The sequence below is a fragment of the Coffea arabica genome, chromosome 6c (assembly GCF_036785885.1).
Source record: "Coffea arabica cultivar ET-39 chromosome 6c, Coffea Arabica ET-39 HiFi, whole genome shotgun sequence".
Lineage (NCBI taxonomy): Eukaryota > Viridiplantae > Streptophyta > Magnoliopsida > Gentianales > Rubiaceae > Coffea > Coffea arabica.
The window spans coordinates 28,395,562-28,412,719 of record NC_092320.1 but is presented as its reverse complement, the minus strand read 5'-3'; positions in this window follow the sequence as shown (position 1 = coordinate 28,412,719).

Here is a 17,158-nt window from a genome sequence, read left to right as displayed (position 1 = left end):
TATCACTCGGGAGCGCCTGACCACTCAACCGCCAATTGTAAAGCCCTTAAGCACAAAGTCCAAGACATGATTGAGGCAGGGGAAATAGTGTTAAGGGAAAAAGGTGAGCAAGGACCGAGTATAAGTACAAACCCCTTTCCCAAACACAAGGGCACCTCTGAGGCATCCACCTCCAATGATGAAATTTGAAAATCCTGGAGGAGCTCTGCACAATTTGGATGGCTGACTATCTTCCCTCTCGAAGGGAATTTCGGTAAATCTAGGGGTTATTATTTACTAAAGTTCTCGAAAACTTTTCCTTGCATATGTGAATAGCTTAATGAAAGCGTCTTTTTGCAATTGAGTTTTGTCTTGATTTGGAGTTTCACAAAATGCACAATTTGTTTTATTTGATTATTGTTCTGATTTTTTTTTTAATTCTTTGAGATGGCCAAAGATGAAATTATTTGACCCTTGGAATATCACTGTTCTGGAATCTGATGAAGCCCTTCATTGAAAATCCCTTCATTAAAAATTCCTTCGTTGAAAATCCCTTCCTTGAGAAAGCCTTCATTGAGAAATTCCTTCCTTGAGAAAGCCTTCATTGAGAAAGCTTTCATTGAAAAAAAAAACCATTAAAAAATCTCTTCATCTAAAAAATCCCTTCATTGAAAAATCCCTTCACTTGAAAAATCCCTTCATTTGAGAAATCCCTTCATTGAGAAATCCCTTCATTTGAGAAAATCCCTTTCCGGCCAGGTTGGAAGTTGATTGGTTAAAGCAGTGTCATCAACGATTGATTCTGATTGATGAAAAGCAGTTGAATGCTATGTGCCATGACCAATGTTGTCAAAACGCATGGCCTGTGTTCATAACAAAAAGGTCCGCCACCGATCCTTTGAAGAAGGGAACAAAGTGCTAAAGTGATTTTGCTAATGAGAAATGAGGCCAAAGGCGAATTTGTTTCCAATTGGCAAGGGTCATTCATTGTTCAAAAGGTATTGCTTGGCGGAGCACACATTTTGGCAGAAATGGATAGACAGCCTCAACTTATCAACTCAGACATGTGTAAGAAATTCTTTATTTGATTATGCAAATTCCTTCTAGGAAATCATGCAAGAGACGAGGCAAAAGTCAGGCCATTTTCTTTTCCAATCAAAACATTTCATCCCTAGTCATCCCCTTTGAGCTATCACATTAATAATTTTCGTTTGGCAGCCCCTGAGGATCGCAAACCCCACACTGGGGCAAATTTATTTTGAAAGAGAGATGAAAAGGAAGAAAGAACCCCACACTGGGGCAAATTTAGTTTTGAAGAAAAATGTAAAAGTGAGAAAAATGCAATGAAAATACAAAGAGAGAAAAATCCAATCGAACTGGGGCAAATTTTCCTCAGTATTCGTTCAAAATTGGAGATGATTTCAAATGATGCAATCTCAGGTTATTTCACCTCTCATAAGAACAATTTGCTTTCAAGACTCAACTTTTCTTGAAAATACCCCCACCTGATCTCATTACAAAAGCCCAAAGTCCTGGCTTTCGTCACTTGTTGTATTTCTATGGGGAAGTTTGCTAATCAACTGACAAGTGATGTCGATGGTGCCTTCCTTTAAGTCTATAAGGGAAGTGCATTTTACTGATGTCAGCATTTTTTCAACTTACATTTCTGAGGCGATTATGGTTGAGCTCTTCCATTGCTTCCTTAGGTGAAAACCCGAAAGGACACCTCAAAAGAAAAGGAGAAAAGAAAGAAAAGAGAAAAAAAAAGAAGAAAAAAAAGGGGTGGGGGCAGCCTTGGTAAAAACCCAAAAGGGCGTTGAGGTAGGGTTTTTGCAGCAAGCAAGCACGAGGAGGAACAGCTGGTGACTTGGTTCATTTGGATTTCTCATCATTTTGTCATACTTCTGTCGATACTGAATTCCAGAACAAAGATATCCAGAGATTCGAATATGACATCCGTTGACCAAAACTGTGTCGTTTTTGTAAAAATATTCTTTTGCAAATATATTCTTATGAAACTCATTTTTCCTCAAATTGCTTGCATTCATAGCATTTTGTAGTCTTTGGGCACAGATGGTTATATTTTTGTCATATTCATTCCTGTATGACATGTGAATTTTCCCTGCATACATCATTTTAGTCATTGAATTTTGGTAAATAACAACCCCCATGATTAACTCGAAGCATACTCGGATTCAGTCATCTCTCGGAAATGGTTGAGATTCAACAAAGCCATTACGCAAGCTTCACAATATGGCAAAATGCATACTCGGTCAGTCTGGGAAACACAGAGATGTTCGGAAGCGACAAATCTAACCAAATCAGATGCCGCAACAAAAGTTGGCAAAGGCACCGAAAGACTCGTGTTTACACGATTCTCAAAGGAAAACGGATCAAATGATGGTGGCAATCTCTTTGTTTTTTCTCTTTTGCAGAAAAATTGCATGCACAGATGAAAGTAATCACACCTCGCACTGGATTCGGTGTCGGAAAGAGTCCTCCGGTGAACAAAGGCAGATCGAAAATGTTGCAAGCAAATTTGATCAAAATGTGCAACAACATAGCGATACAGAGTCAACTGTGGACTCAAATTGCAAAAATTCATCATACTGGGGCAAATTAATTTTTTGGAAAGATTCTCAAAAGTCGAAAAGAAAAGCGAAAAGAAAAGAAAAATCATCAATCAAAAATCAAATCAAGTTTCATCACGGCAGGCTCGGGTTTAGTCCTACTGTCCGATTGTCTAAGCATTTCATTTTCACAGCCACTGGAGCGTGGGTTTGTCCCGCCAGTGAGCATTTCATTTGTATCGCTATTGGAGCGTAGGGTTAGTCCCGCCAGCAAGCATTTCATTTTCACAGCCACTGGAGCGTGGGTTTGTCCCGCCAGTGAGCATTTCATTTGTATCGCTACTGGAGCGTAGGGTTAGTCCCGCCAGCAAGCATTTCATTTTCACAGCCACTGGAGCGTGGGTTTGTTCCGCCAGTGAGCATTTCATTTGTATCGCTACTGGAGCGTAGGGTTAGTCCAGCCAGCAAGCATTTCATTTTCACAGCCACTGGAGCGTGGGTTTGTCCCGCCAGTGAGCATTTCATTTGTATCGCTACTGGAGCGTAGGGTTAGTCCCGCCAGCAAGCATTTCATTTTCACAGTCACTGGAGCGTGGGTTTGTCCCGCCAGTGAGCATTTCCTTTTATTCTGCCACTAGTCGTGGGTCAGTCCCACTAGTGAACACTTCCTTTTTGCACCGCCACTAGCCGTGGGTCAGTCCCACTAGTGGGCACTCCATGATTTTAAATTTTATTCGGGTCAGTCCCATGATTTTAAGTTTTATCCGGGTCTATCCCGTTTTAAATTTCCTGTTCGGGTCTATCCCGTTTTAAATTTCCTGCTCGGGTCTATCCCGTTTTGAATTTCCCGTGGGTCTATCCCGTTTACATTTCTGTCTGGATCTATTCCATTTACATTTCTGTTTGGGTCTATCCCATTTACATTTCTGTTCGGGTCAGTCCCGATTTTAAATTTCTGTTGGGGTCAGTCCCCTCGGGTCAGTCCCGTTTAAATTTCCTGTCTCGGGTCAGTCCCGATTTTTTTTAAAAATTTACTTGTCTCGGGTCAGTCCTGATTTTAAAGTTTCTCGTTTGGGTCAGTTCCCATTTCATTTGGAAAAAAAAAGAATAAAAATTCCTGTAAAAGAGGTCAGTCCTCGTTTCAGAAGCGTTCATCGTTCGGGTCATTCGCAGCCAAATAACACAGGTAAGTATTTGGTGTCTACTTCTTTATCTTAAGTTTTTCTAAAACTCAGACAAAGAGGGGCAAACTGTAGACACCAAATTTTTGAACCGTTTTATTTTGCTTTTAGTTTATTTTTATTTTTATTTTTTTAGTGATAATTATTATCTATTAATTTATTAATCTTTGTTTTGGGTATTTTCTAGTGTTTCTATAGCATTTGAGATTATTATTGTCTATTGTTTCATTTTAGTCCTATTTTTGTATTCGTTTTTTGCCCTTTTAGTTGTTTATTTTTATTATAAGACTTTTAACATAAAATTTGTAAGAAAAAAAAGGAAAAAGAAAATTGTTCACAAAATATGTTTATTTCTTTTAAATTCAATCTTTTGGCATTTTGTTTATTTTTGTTAAGTTATTTTGAAAAAAAAAAAAAGAAAAAACGATGAAAATGGAAAATGGAAAATGAAAAAAAGGAATTGGAAATTGCACTTTGTTGTTTCTAGTTTATTTATTTTTCACCCAATGTTAATTAAATTGTTTTTGTTATTTATTTTTATTATTATCAATTTTGTTTTTATTAATCTCAAAAAAAAAAGGGGGAGGGATACGCGACTTGCAAGTTGCGTTTTTTCGCAGCTTGCAAAGAAGGGCTCGGTGAGCCCCTTAGCTGCAATTTTAGGAAAGATGTTTGAGTGTTTAGGGTTATAGGTCTGGTATAAAAGAAAGGAAGCCGCAAGAGGGGGATAAAAAAATAAAAAAAGAGACGGCGTAGAGAAAGGCAAAAAAAAAAGCTACAGGTTTTCATTGAAGAGAGCACGGTTGAAAACGAAGGGAAAAAGAGAGAGAACCAGAGAGTTGGAGTGAGCGGCTGAGTGAAAGAAAGGCTGAGGGAAAGTGAAAGTGACGGAACCAAAGGGGGTAGGCGATTGGTGAAGAAAAAGGAAAGGAACAACAGAGAGAGAGGGTGGCGGCTGCTAGGAAGGGAAAACTGAAAACAAACGTGAGCCGTGAGCAAGAGTAAAGATTGAAGGGACGGCTGGAAAAGTTTTGAGCGAGAAAAGGCTACGGGTAAGGTGATGAAGGGTGAAGTTGATGGTTAGAAGAGATTCTGGAAAACTAGAGAGCAAGAGAGAAGGGCGGTTGAGGAAAAAGGAGAGAACTTAGTGAGGTTTGAACAAGTTGCGGTTTTTTTTTTCCAGCGTTGGGCAGCTCGGTGGCAGACTCATCTTCAATCAATTTGCGTTTGGACATCTCTCCTAGGAGCCTTCATGATTGTTCAACCTTATCAGCAACCAAGGTAATCCGTTTTACTCAAAATGACTATGAACATGTTGAAAAATCTGGAAAAATCTAGCTTTTTGCCGATCTGCTCCTCCTTTTGTTCTGTGATGTTTTTTTTTTTTGTGTGGAAATGGATAACCCAGATACTAGCTTCATACCACTATGCTTGGATCTTGTGTTTTGTCGGTCAATGGTTGATGTTTAACCCTAAGGTTTGTCAAAAGAAAGCTGCAGAGTTTTTTTTTTTTTTTCCAGATTTGTAGGTTCTTCGTTTGCCGCAAGTTTCTTTGTAGCTTTGCTGCATTTTTCCCTATCTAGCTTCATTATTGGATTCGTCGGAAGTAGTTAGTTCTGTTTTTGGGTAATGTTAGCTGTAATTGTTTTTGAGTGTGGTTGATAGATCAATGGGTGTGGTTTAAATCACTTCGCATGAATCTGTTTTGGTTGAATTGAGAAGCCGCAGAAAATTTTCAGCTTTGCACGTTTTTATTCTGTTTTTTTTTTTACGAATCCAAAGGCTCTATGTGGAAGAGTGAGAAGAGTATTTGATAAGCCTGTTATTTGGTTTCAAGTTTTGTTTGAGGTGAGAAAATTGCATTTTTTGAATGAACACAATAATTGCAAACAAGCCATGGTTGGAAATTCTTGCAAGTTTCATTCTTTCTTTTGCTGCATTTGAGTCCCGTTGCTTGGACTGGTTTTCTGGGATAGTTTGAAGCTTTGCACTGGATTTTAGGTTGTTGAAATGGTAGAATCTGTTTGAGTTGCTTCATATGGGACTCTTTGTTGGGTGATGAAATTTCATTTCAAGAGATCACAAGGCTGGATTTAATTTCATTTCTATCGCTGAAAATATTTCAAAAATTGCCCTTTAACCCCTCAAATTCCCCTTATGTCACTATGACCCGGAAAATTGGAAAAATTAATCAATTTGATCCCTGTGATTTTGCAGCAATGCTACAAAGACCCGATTGCTTTTCAATCTTTTTCTAAAGTGTTTGCAATCTGAACTATTACTTGCCCTTTTCTTTGCCCCTGGACCCTTGAAGTTCCTAAAAGTGTTTGATTAGGCTTGAGTGCTTGGTTAGTGTTCGCAATTGAGTCCTTGGTAGCCTCAACTTTGCAATTCGATTGCTCGTTTGCTTTCATTTGTTTAGGTGGTACTTAATGCATGAATTTGTGAACTTTATGATCAAGCGAGCTTGTGTTTGTTTATTTTCTTTAATTTTCCCAAATAAAGTGGTATCTTGACCTTTTTATTGTTTTGAAGCCATTTTTCTTCATTTGGACAAACGGGGGAGGTATAACTTCTTTTATCCCTTTTTGGTATCTCCTATGTGATCCAACGTGCTAAGTGAGAATTGCATGTCTACTTTGCTTTCCTTGCCTTTCTTTAATTCCTTTCATTTGTTCCATTTACTTTTGTTTTTTGTTAAGTTATTCTTTTATGGGGTATGTGTACACCTCTTGGCTTGTAATAGATAGGGCTTGGAGAGCATTTGATGAAGACCTACTGAAGACGTGTGCCTAGCTAGCAAATGTAATACGTTCATTAGTTTGGTTGCGTGCCTATGTGTTATGTGTTACTTGCTTTATTAGGTTATTGCATCTAGTCGAGCATGCTAAGTGTTATGTGCTATGTGTTTATGAGTGTTTGGCATGTCTACTTGCTTTCTATAGTCGTAGATGAATGTGATGGATGAATGTACGTCACCACACTGGTCCAATGCTAGTTGTGGCTCATTATTCCGTTAGGAATTCATAGAAAGGGCTAGTCCAACGCTAGACCCTTAGAGATTTCTTTTCGTTAGTGCATACTTGCATGTTCACTACATGTCATGCATTTTTCTTAGTTTTATCATTTGGCATGCTCCTCGAACTCCTTTTCCCCTCATTTTAGGATTTTTGCACCTCATGCTAGTTATAGGGTACATTTCCTTGAAGAGTCCCCATTCGATAAGGGAAACGAGCGAGTGTGGCTACAAAAATAGCCTTAGCACGCTAGTTCTCCCTTCTAATCAAAGGGAAAATTAAAGTCACAAAGTTAGGACTCCCCGTTCCCGTCTTGATGCATTCCTATAGGATTCATGCATTTTACTCATTCGCTATCACATACACTTCTACTTTATATTCTAACCCTTTTTCCACATTCTCACTTCACACTACTTTAATTTTGCACGTTTTCACTCAACTACTTACACTTTATAATATCACTCGCACACATGCACTTTATGTTATCTCACATACATTTTTCATTATTACTTTACTCACCTTATCTTGTACATCCATTTGCACACTTCCACTTACACACTCTTGTTTTTATCACTTTTTCACTTCACACAAACTCACATTTTCACATGGCATGCATTCATTTCACTCATTTTTACGTCATTTAGGATTATGTGTGACCTCTCCAAAGGATCATTATTGGGTTTCACAATTAATGTGATTGGCATCACTCAAGCTTTGGAGAGAAATTTTACCCCCCATGTCCTCCTAGGTCTAGGTTTTGCACTCATATAGTCATATCCAACATGCGATACATACTTTGGGTAGAATAATTAGGAAAAGTGGGGCTAAATCACGCAACTAGCTTTGGCTAGGGTAAGGGAGTGCCTTAGGCGTTGCCTTTGCCTTCTCCCTTATCAAATGTGACCCCCGATCTCTTTCTTTGGTTACGAAGATCGAAAAGTTCTTTAAAAGGGTTTATTTACTTTTTCGTTCAAAAACAAAAAATCATTTTTTTGGGTGACTTGGTACACCCTAACTCTATACCAAGTGGCGACTCCATTTTTCATACAAAAACCCTTTTTGAACTTTATTCGGCCAAACCGTCGCATTTCACAATCCCACGGCCTTTATTTTCACTTTTACACATGTTCACATACATATCTCACACATCACACACACCAACATGAAAAGTGGGGCGCGACAACTTGGCGACTCCACTGGGGACTTCCTAAGTGGGTCCAAGCATTTGATTTAGCCATTCTTTTCCTTTTTCTACCCTTTTTATGCATAGCATGTGGATATTAGGGTTGCATTTTCCATTTTAGGACTTTTTGTCTCGTATGCGTCTCGAACTACTCCCTCGCTCACGAATGTATGATTGGTTGATTGGATGTATGTTTACTTGTTTATCTCGCGCTTGCATTGCATTTGGGGGGGGTGTGCCACCTTTAGAGCCTCGCGTGGTTCTCAACCCTTTCCCTCAAAATAGGGAACACTTCATACGTGCACGTTTACTTATTGTTATCCCATTTTATTTTATTTTTCGTGGGCGCTATCCCACACCGCCTTGTAGGATTAGGATTGATTGCCTTGGGTAGGCGGATGGTATGCACTGCGCCCATAGCGCTCCCTAAGGGATCACTCGAGCCACCGATCGAAGGCCTTGGGAGTGATGACCCTTTGCCTTTAGGTCTGAAGGCTTGGGAGCCGAAGCCTTATCGAGTCTAGTTGCATTAGTGAGCCCCAGCCTCATGCATCCATGTTAGAGTTTTCCTAGGATAGAGTCAGCCTCACCCTTTTTAAGCACATTAGGCACGAGGGAAGGGGTTTCCACCCCTTTTATTTGCTTTTACTGTATTTCTTTTCTTAATTGCTCCCAATATGTTATGTGTACTATCAATTGCACTAACCATTCTTTTGTTTTCTTGGCTTGCATTCATGTGCCTTAGTAATAAGAGGCCTCTTTGGCACTCTTTTAGTGACTTACCCACTAGATAACTCACATGTTTAAATTTCAGTCATTACGCTTAATTTTCAATAAGTACATTTCATTTTAGACCTTTTCCCCCCGATGCATTATTTATGTCCTTTAGGCCATATTTGTCACATATTTACATCGCTTTAATAAACTGGCATCATGCATCCACCCTAGAAAGGGAATGCCATTTAGGGGATCCCGTACTAGGAATAAACCGCCCTGTGTCTCGGATATATAATCCAATGAGACTTGCACGTTTACATTTTGTACCATCCGAAGGGGTAGTACACAAGGTAAGGTAGGATTCGATCATTTTCACAAAGTGATTTTTGGAATATGAGCGTCTAATAATCACCTTTTGGCCATTTTATCAAAATTGGTAAAAATCCCTTGCTTAAAGGACATTAATTTGAAGAAATTCACAAATAATTCCTCCTATTGAGACGATAAATAAACTGAGGCCAAAATTTGATTTTAGAAGGCTCATAGACTAATGCATCAAGCCATTCAATCCATTGGATCATTTGATTCCTCAATTTCATCTTGTCCATTTTATCAATTTGTTCATTTTTAGGGCAACCTAGTCGATTTTGAATTCATTTGACTAGTTTATCCATTTTAGGGCAGTCTAGTTGACTTTTGAATAAATCACCAATTTCATTCAATTTATTTGATTAGTTAGGGCAATTTTGTCGATTTTCGATAAATCATCAATTTCGTCTGATTCATTTGACCAATTTACCCTTTTAGGGCGATTTGGTCAATTTTGAATAAATTCTTGATTTCATTCAATTCATTTGACCAATTTCATTTTTTAGGATGTTCCGGTCCATTTTGAATAAAATTCTCAATTTCATTCGATCAAGTTCCTTTTTTAGGATGATTCGGTCCATTTTGAGTAAGTTTTAAATTTCACTCAATTTATTTGACCCGTTTTCCTTTTAGGGTAATTCGGTCGATTTTAAATAAATTGTCAATTTCATTCAACCCGTTTGACCTATTAGGGTTTCAGTGTCGAATTTCAAATTGGGAAACCTAGTCGATTTTGAGAAAACCATCCATTGCATCCAGCCATTTGATCAGTTAGGGTTTTGACCCGCGCTTCACTGAGAAAATTTGGTCAACGAATTCTAATCTCTTTGATAGGAAGTTCGTCAAGGTCAAACCCGTGCGTTTTTGCAAATTCTTGTATCGATCAAAGGTGATCAATCCATTCGGACGTTGACCTCATTTTGACAAAGTGTCTGTCGTCACTCCAATTGACCGAATTTTTCCAAATTATTTTTCACTCAATGAGTTGATCAGATCCATCAGGTATGGTATAGTGCCTACCTCAGAGGATTGCATTTTCATGCTAGGCCTACCCTTGGCACAAAAAGGGTTCCCCCATAGGACATGCATCCGAATTTTCTGGATATCTACTAACTCTTGCCTTTTTCTTTTCCTTTTCTTTATTTTTATTGGAATAACTAAGCAAGGGTTAAATCTAAAGGCAATCTTTTCAAAAATTCTCAGATAATATTTAAACATAGCTTCTTGTCGAAGCCCCATCATAACACGATCCCGTAGTCAAGCCCAGAGGAGTCGTGTAAACATGAGTTCACAACCGGAACAATCGGATAGGTCTGCTACTACCGCCCAGCCTGAGACTATGAGTTTGGGGGTTCAGCTAACCGAAATGCTTACTAAGTTTGGTGAGATGGCTACCAAGATGGCGGCCCAAAGGAAGTTGATTGATGAGCTAATCAGCAACGGAGTTCAACCCGAACCTGTACCCGTTAGGCAGCCTGAACAAGAGCCATTTGTCATCCCTTCGACTCAAACCACCGCTACTCCATCCTTCCCTATTCCACCCGAAGGAACTTTCACCTACCCCACCATAAATTTGCCATACACTTACCCTCCTAATCCTTCATTCTTTTCTACTCACATGCAAGGCCCACAACCCCAAGCCACTTCAAACATACCACCTGAGCCACCTACCTTTTATCACACTGCTGCTGAGCCATTCCTGCCAGACCATACTGTTCAAACCAAGCTAGAAATGGGGGAATCTTCCGCTCCCATTGATATAAAGCTGCTCAAACGCCTTGACCGTTTTGATGAGTTCATGAGATAGAGTCAGGGGTTGAATAAACAAGAAGTCCTGGATTACGATGAACTTTGTCTCTTTCCAAATGTGCAATTGCCTGAGGGGTTCAAAACCCCTAAGTTTAACAAGTATGATGGGACGGGTAATCCCAAAACACACCTCCGACTATTTGCTAACAAGTTGGGAAAGCCTGTAGACGATGAAAACTTGCCTCTAAAGTTGTTCCCGAAAAGTCTGGAGGGGGATGCTCTCGACTGGTACTCAAATTTGAAATCCGAAGAAGTGAAAACCTGGATTGATTTGTCCAATGCTTTTGTGAGACAGTATGAGTATAACTGCGAGCTGGCTCCGACATGAACCACGTTGGAATGAACGAAGAGAAAACCCTCCGAGGATCACAAGACTTATGCCAAGAGGTGGAGGAAAATAGCTGCAAAAGTCGAGCCACCAATGACTGAGGACGAAATCATACGCACCTTCATTAAAGCACATGATCCGCCGTACTTTGAAGAAATTTTCCGCATGACTGGATGCTCATTTGCCGCCATTGTCAATAAGCTTGAGGAGTACGATGACTTTGTAAGAGTTGGGAAGATTGTTAATGTCTCTGCCCTCAAATCACAGTTGGATGCTTTGCAAGGCCAAAGTAATAGTGGAAGGAAGCAACAACTCCAAAAGAAAGAGGGGGAAATCGCTTTTGTTTGGGATCGAAACCCTATTCCAAGACCCAGACCTCGACAATACCCTACCAACTCAAACCCTTACCCTTACTATTCAAACCCTCATCCTGTTTATCACGCCAATACCACTCATCCTCGACCTCGCCTTAATTACACCAATCCGCCTACAGTCCCTTTCCAAATATCTCAACCCAACTTCCAACAAGTTCGACCTCGACCTCTCTACAATCAACAAATTCCCCAACCAAACAGACCCATCTACAACTACCCCCAACATACTAAAACCCACGATCAAAATCGTTCTCGAACATTCACCAATTTTGGCAGGCCTTTGGACCAATTATATGAACAATTAAAAGCCGCCGGTAAAATCGGCGAAATTCCCCCTCCAGCTTACCCTCATAGTATCTCTGGCAGATATAGCCCACAGTACACTTGTGCATATCATTCGGGAGCGCCTGACCACTCAACCGCCAATTGTAAAGCCCTTAAGCACAAAGTCCAAGACATGATTGAGGCAGGGGAAATAGTGTTAAGGGGAAAAGGTAAGCAAGGACCAAGTATAAGTACAAACCCCTTTCCCAAACACAAGGACACCTCTGAGGCATCCACCTCCAATGACGAAATTTGAAAATCCTGGAGGAGCTCTGCACAATTTGGATGGCTGACTATCTTCCCTCTCGAAGGGAATTTCGGTAAATCTAGGGGTTATTATTTACTAAAGTTCTCGAAAACTTTTCCTTGCATATGTGAATAGCTTAATGAAAGCGTCTTTTTGCAATTGAGTTTTGTCTTGATTTGGAGTTTCACAAAATGCACAATTTGTTTTATTTGATTATTGTTCTGATTTTTTTTTTAATTCTTTGAGATGGCCAAAGATGAAATTATTTGACCCTTGGAATATCACTGTTCTGGAATCTGATGAAGCCCTTCATTGAAAATCCCTTCATTAAAAATTCCTTCGTTGAAAATCCCTTCCTTGAGAAAGCCTTCATTGAGAAATTCCTTCCTTGAGAAAGCCTTCATTGAGAAAGCTTTCATTGAAAAAAAAAAACCATTAAAAAATCTCTTCATCTAAAAAATCCCTTCATTGAAAAATCCCTTCACTTGAAAAATCCCTTCATTGAGAAATCCCTTCATTTGAGAAAATCCCTTTCCGGCCAGGTTGAAAGTTGATTGGTTAAAGCAGTGTCATCAACGATTGATTCTGATTGATGAAAAGCAGTTGAATGCTATGTGCCATGACCAATGTTGTCAAAACGCATGGCCTGTGTTCATAACAAAAAGGTCCGCCACCGATCCTTTGAAGAAGGGAACAAAGTGCTAAAGTGATTTTGCTAATGAGAAATGAGGCCAAAGGCGAATTTCTTTCCAATTGGCAAGGGTCATTCATTGTTCAAAAGGTATTGCTTGGCGGAGCACACATTTTGGCAGAAATGGATAGACAGTCATTCCCTCAACTTATCAACTCAGACATGTGTAAGAAATTCTTTATTTGATTATGCAAATTCCTTCTAGGAAATCATGCAAGAGACGAGGCAAAAGTCAGGCCATTTTCTTTTTCAATCAAAACATTTCATCCCTAGTCATCCCCTTTGAGCTATCACAATAATAATTTTCGTTTGGCAGCCCCTGAGGATCGCAAACCCCACACTGGGGCAAATTTATTTTGAAAGAGAGATGAAAATGAAGAAAGAACCCCACACTGGGGCAAATTTAGTTTTGAAGAAAAATGCAAAAGTGAGAAAAATGCAATGAAAATACAAAGAGAGAAAAATCCAATCGAACTGGGGCAAATTTTCCTCAGTATTCGTTCAAAATTGGAGATGATTTCAAATGATGCAATCTCAGGTTATTTCACCTCTCATAAGAACAATTTGCTTTCAAGCCTCAACTTTTCTTGAAAATACCCCCACCTGACCTCATTACAAAAGCCCAAAATCCTGGCTTTCGTCACTTGTTGTATTTCTATGGGGAAGTTTGCTAATCAACTGACAAGTGATGTCGATGGTGCCTTCCTTTAAGTCTATAAGGGAAGTGCATTTTACTGATGTCAGCATTTTTTCAACTTACATTTCTGAGGCGATTATGGTTGAGCTCTTCCATTGCTTCCTTAGGTGAAAACCCGAAAGGACACCTCAAAAGAAAAGGAGAAAAGAAAGAAAAGAGAAAAAAAAAGAAGAAAAAAAAGGGGTGGGGGCAGCCTTGGTAAAAACCCGAAAGGGCGCTGAGGTAGGGTTTTTGCAGCAAGCAAGCACGAGGAGGAACAGCTGGTGACTTGGTTCATTTGGATTTCTCATCATTTTGTCATACTTCTGTCGATACTGAATTCCAGAACAAAGATATCCAGAGATTCGAATATGACATCCGTTGGCCAAAACTGTGTCGTTTTTGTAAAAATATTCTTTTGCAAATATATTCTTATGAAACTCATTTTTCCTCAAATTGCTTGCATTCATAGCATTTTGTAGTCTTTAGGCACAGATGGTTATATTTTTGTCATATTCATTCCTGTATGACATGTGAATTTTCCCTGCATACATCATTTTAGTCATTGAATTTTGGTAAATAACAACCCCCATGATTAACTCGAAGCATACTCGGATTCAGTCATCTCTCGGAAATGGTTGAGATTCAACAAAGCCATTACGCAGGCTTCACAATATGGCAAAATGCATACTCGGTCAGTCTGGGAAACACAGAGACGTTCGGAAGCGACAAATCTAACCAAATCAGATGCCGCAACAAAAGTTGGCAAAGGCACTGAAAGACTCGTGTTTACACGATTCTCAAAGGAAAACGGATCAAATGATGGTGGCAATCTCTTTGTTTTTTCTCTTTTGCAGAAAAATTGCATGCACAGATGAAAGTAATCACACCTCGCACTGGATTCGGTGTCGGAAAGAGTCCTCCGGTGAACAAAGGCAGATCGAAAATGTTGCAAGCAAATTTGATCAAAATGTGCAACAACATGGCGATACAGAGTCAACTGTGGACTCAAATTGCAAAAATTCATCATACTGGGGCAAATTAATTTTTTGGAAAGATTCTCAAAAGTCGAAAAGAAAAGCGAAAAGAAAAGAAAAATCATCAATCAAAAATCAAATCAAGTTTCATCACGGCAGGCTCGGGTTTAGTCCTACTGTCCGATTGTCTAAGCATTTCATTTTCACAGCCACTGGAGCGTGCGTTTGTCCCGCCAGTGAGCATTTCATTTGTATCGCTACTGGAGCGTAGGGTTAGTCCCGCCAGCAAGCATTTCATTTTCACAGCCACTGGAGCGTGCGTTTGTCCCGCCAGTGAGCATTTCATTTGTATCGCTACTGGAGCGTAGGGTTAGTCCCGCCAGCAAGCATTTCATTTTCACAGCCACTGGAGCGTGGGTTTGTTCCGCCAGTGAGCATTTCATTTGTATCGCTACTGGAGCGTAGGGTTAGTCCAGCCAGCAAGCATTTCATTTTCACAGCCACTGAAGCGTGGGTTTGTCCCGCCAGTGAGCATTTCATTTGTATCGCTACTAGAGCGTAGGGTTAGTCCCGCCAGTAAGCATTTCATTTTCACAGCCACTGGAGCGTGGGTTTGTCCCGCCAGTGAGCATTTCATTTGTATCGCTACTGGAGCGTAGGGTTAGTCCCGCCAGCAAGCATTTCATTTTCACAGTGACTGGAGCGTGGGTTTGTCCCACCAGTGAGCATTTCCTTTTATTCTGCCACTAGTCGTGGGTCAGTCCCACTAGTGAACACTTCCTTTTTGCACCGCCACTAGCCGTGGGTCAGTCCCACTAGTGGGCACTCCATGATTTTAAATTTTATTCGGGTCAGTCCCATGATTTTAAGTTTTATCCGGGTCTATCCCGTTTTAATTAAATTGTTTTTGTTATTTATTTTTATTATTATCAATTTTGTTTTTATTAATCTCAAAAAAAAAAAGAGGGGAGGGATACGCGACTTGCAAGTTGCGTTTTTTCGCAGCTTGCAAAGAAGGGCTCGGTGAGCCCCTTAGCTGCAATTTTAGGAAAGATGTTTGAGTGTTTAGGGTTATAGGTCTGGTATAAAAGAAAGGAAGCCGCAGGAGGGGGATAAAAAAATAAAAAAAGAGACGGCGTAGAGAAAGGCAAAAAAAAAAGCTACAGGTTTTCATTGAAGAGAGCACGGTTGAAAACGAAGGGAAAAAGAGAGAGAACCAGAGAGTTGGAGTGAGCGGCTGAGTGAAAGAAAGGCTGAGGGAAAGTGAAAGTGACGGAACCAAAGGGGGTAGGCGATTGGTGAAGAAAAAGGAAAGGAACAACAGAGAGAGAGGGTGGCGGCCGCTAGGAAGGGAAAACTGAAAACAAACGTGAGCCGTGAGCAAGAGGAAAGATTGAAGGGACGGCTGGAAAAGTTTTGAGCGAGAAAAGGCTACGGGTAAGGTGATGAAGGGTGAAGTTGATGGTTAGAAGAGATTCTGGAAAACTAGAGAGCAAGAGAGAAGGGCGGTTAAGGAAAAAGGAGAGAACTTAGTGAGGTTTGAACAAGTTGCGGTTTTTTTTCCAGCGTTGGGCAGCTCGGTGGCAGACTCATCTTCAATCAATTTGCGTTTGGACATCTCTCCTAGGAGCCTTCATGATTGTTCAACCTTATCAGCAACCAAGGTAATCCGTTTTACTCAAAATGACTATGAACATGTTGAAAAATCTGGAAAAATCTAGCTTTTTGCCGATCTGCTCCTCCTTTTGTTCTGTGATGTTTTTTTTTTTTTGTGTGGAAATGGATAACCCAGATACTAGCTTCATACCACTATGCTTGGATCTTGTGTTTTGTCGGTCAATGGTTGATGTTTAACCCTAAGGTTTGTCAAAAGAAAGCTGCAGAGTTTTTTTTTTTTTCCAGATTTGTAGGTTCTTCGTTTGCCGCAAGTTTCTTTGTAGCTTTGCTGCATTTTTCCCTATCTAGCTTCATTATTGGATTCGTCGGAAGTAGTTAGTTCTGTTTTTGGGTAATGTTAGCTGTAATTGTTTTTGAGTGTGGTTGATAGATCAATGGGTGTGGTTTAAATCACTTCGCATGAATCTGTTTTGGTTGAATTGAGAAGCCGCAGAAAATTTTCAGCTTTGCACGTTTTTATTCTGTTTTTTTTTTTTGACGAATCCAAAGGCTCTATGTGGAAGAGTGAGAAGAGTATTTGATAAGCCTGTTATTTGGTTTCAAGTTTTGTTTGAGGTGAGAAAATTGCATTTTTTGAATGAACACAATAATTGCAAACAAGCCATGGTTGGAAATTCTTGCAAGTTTCATTCTTTCTTTTGCTGCATTTGAGTCCCGTTGCTTGGACTGGTTTTCTGGGATAGTTTGAAGCTTTGCACTGGATTTTGGGTTGTTGAAATGGTAGAATCTGTTTGAGTTGCTTCATATGGGACTCTTTGTTGGGTGATGAAATTTCATTTCAAGAGATCACAAGGCTGGATTTAATTTCATTTCTATCGCTGAAAATATTTCAAAAATTGCCCTTTAACCCCTCAAATTCCCCTTATGTCACTATGACCCGGAAAATTGGAAAAATTAATCAATTTGATCCCTGTGATTTTGCAGCAATGCTACAAAGACCCGATTGCTTTTCAATCTTTTTCTAAAGTGTTTGCAATCTGAACTATTACTTGCCCTTTTCTTTGCCCCTGGACCCTTGAAATTCCTAAAAGTGTTTGAT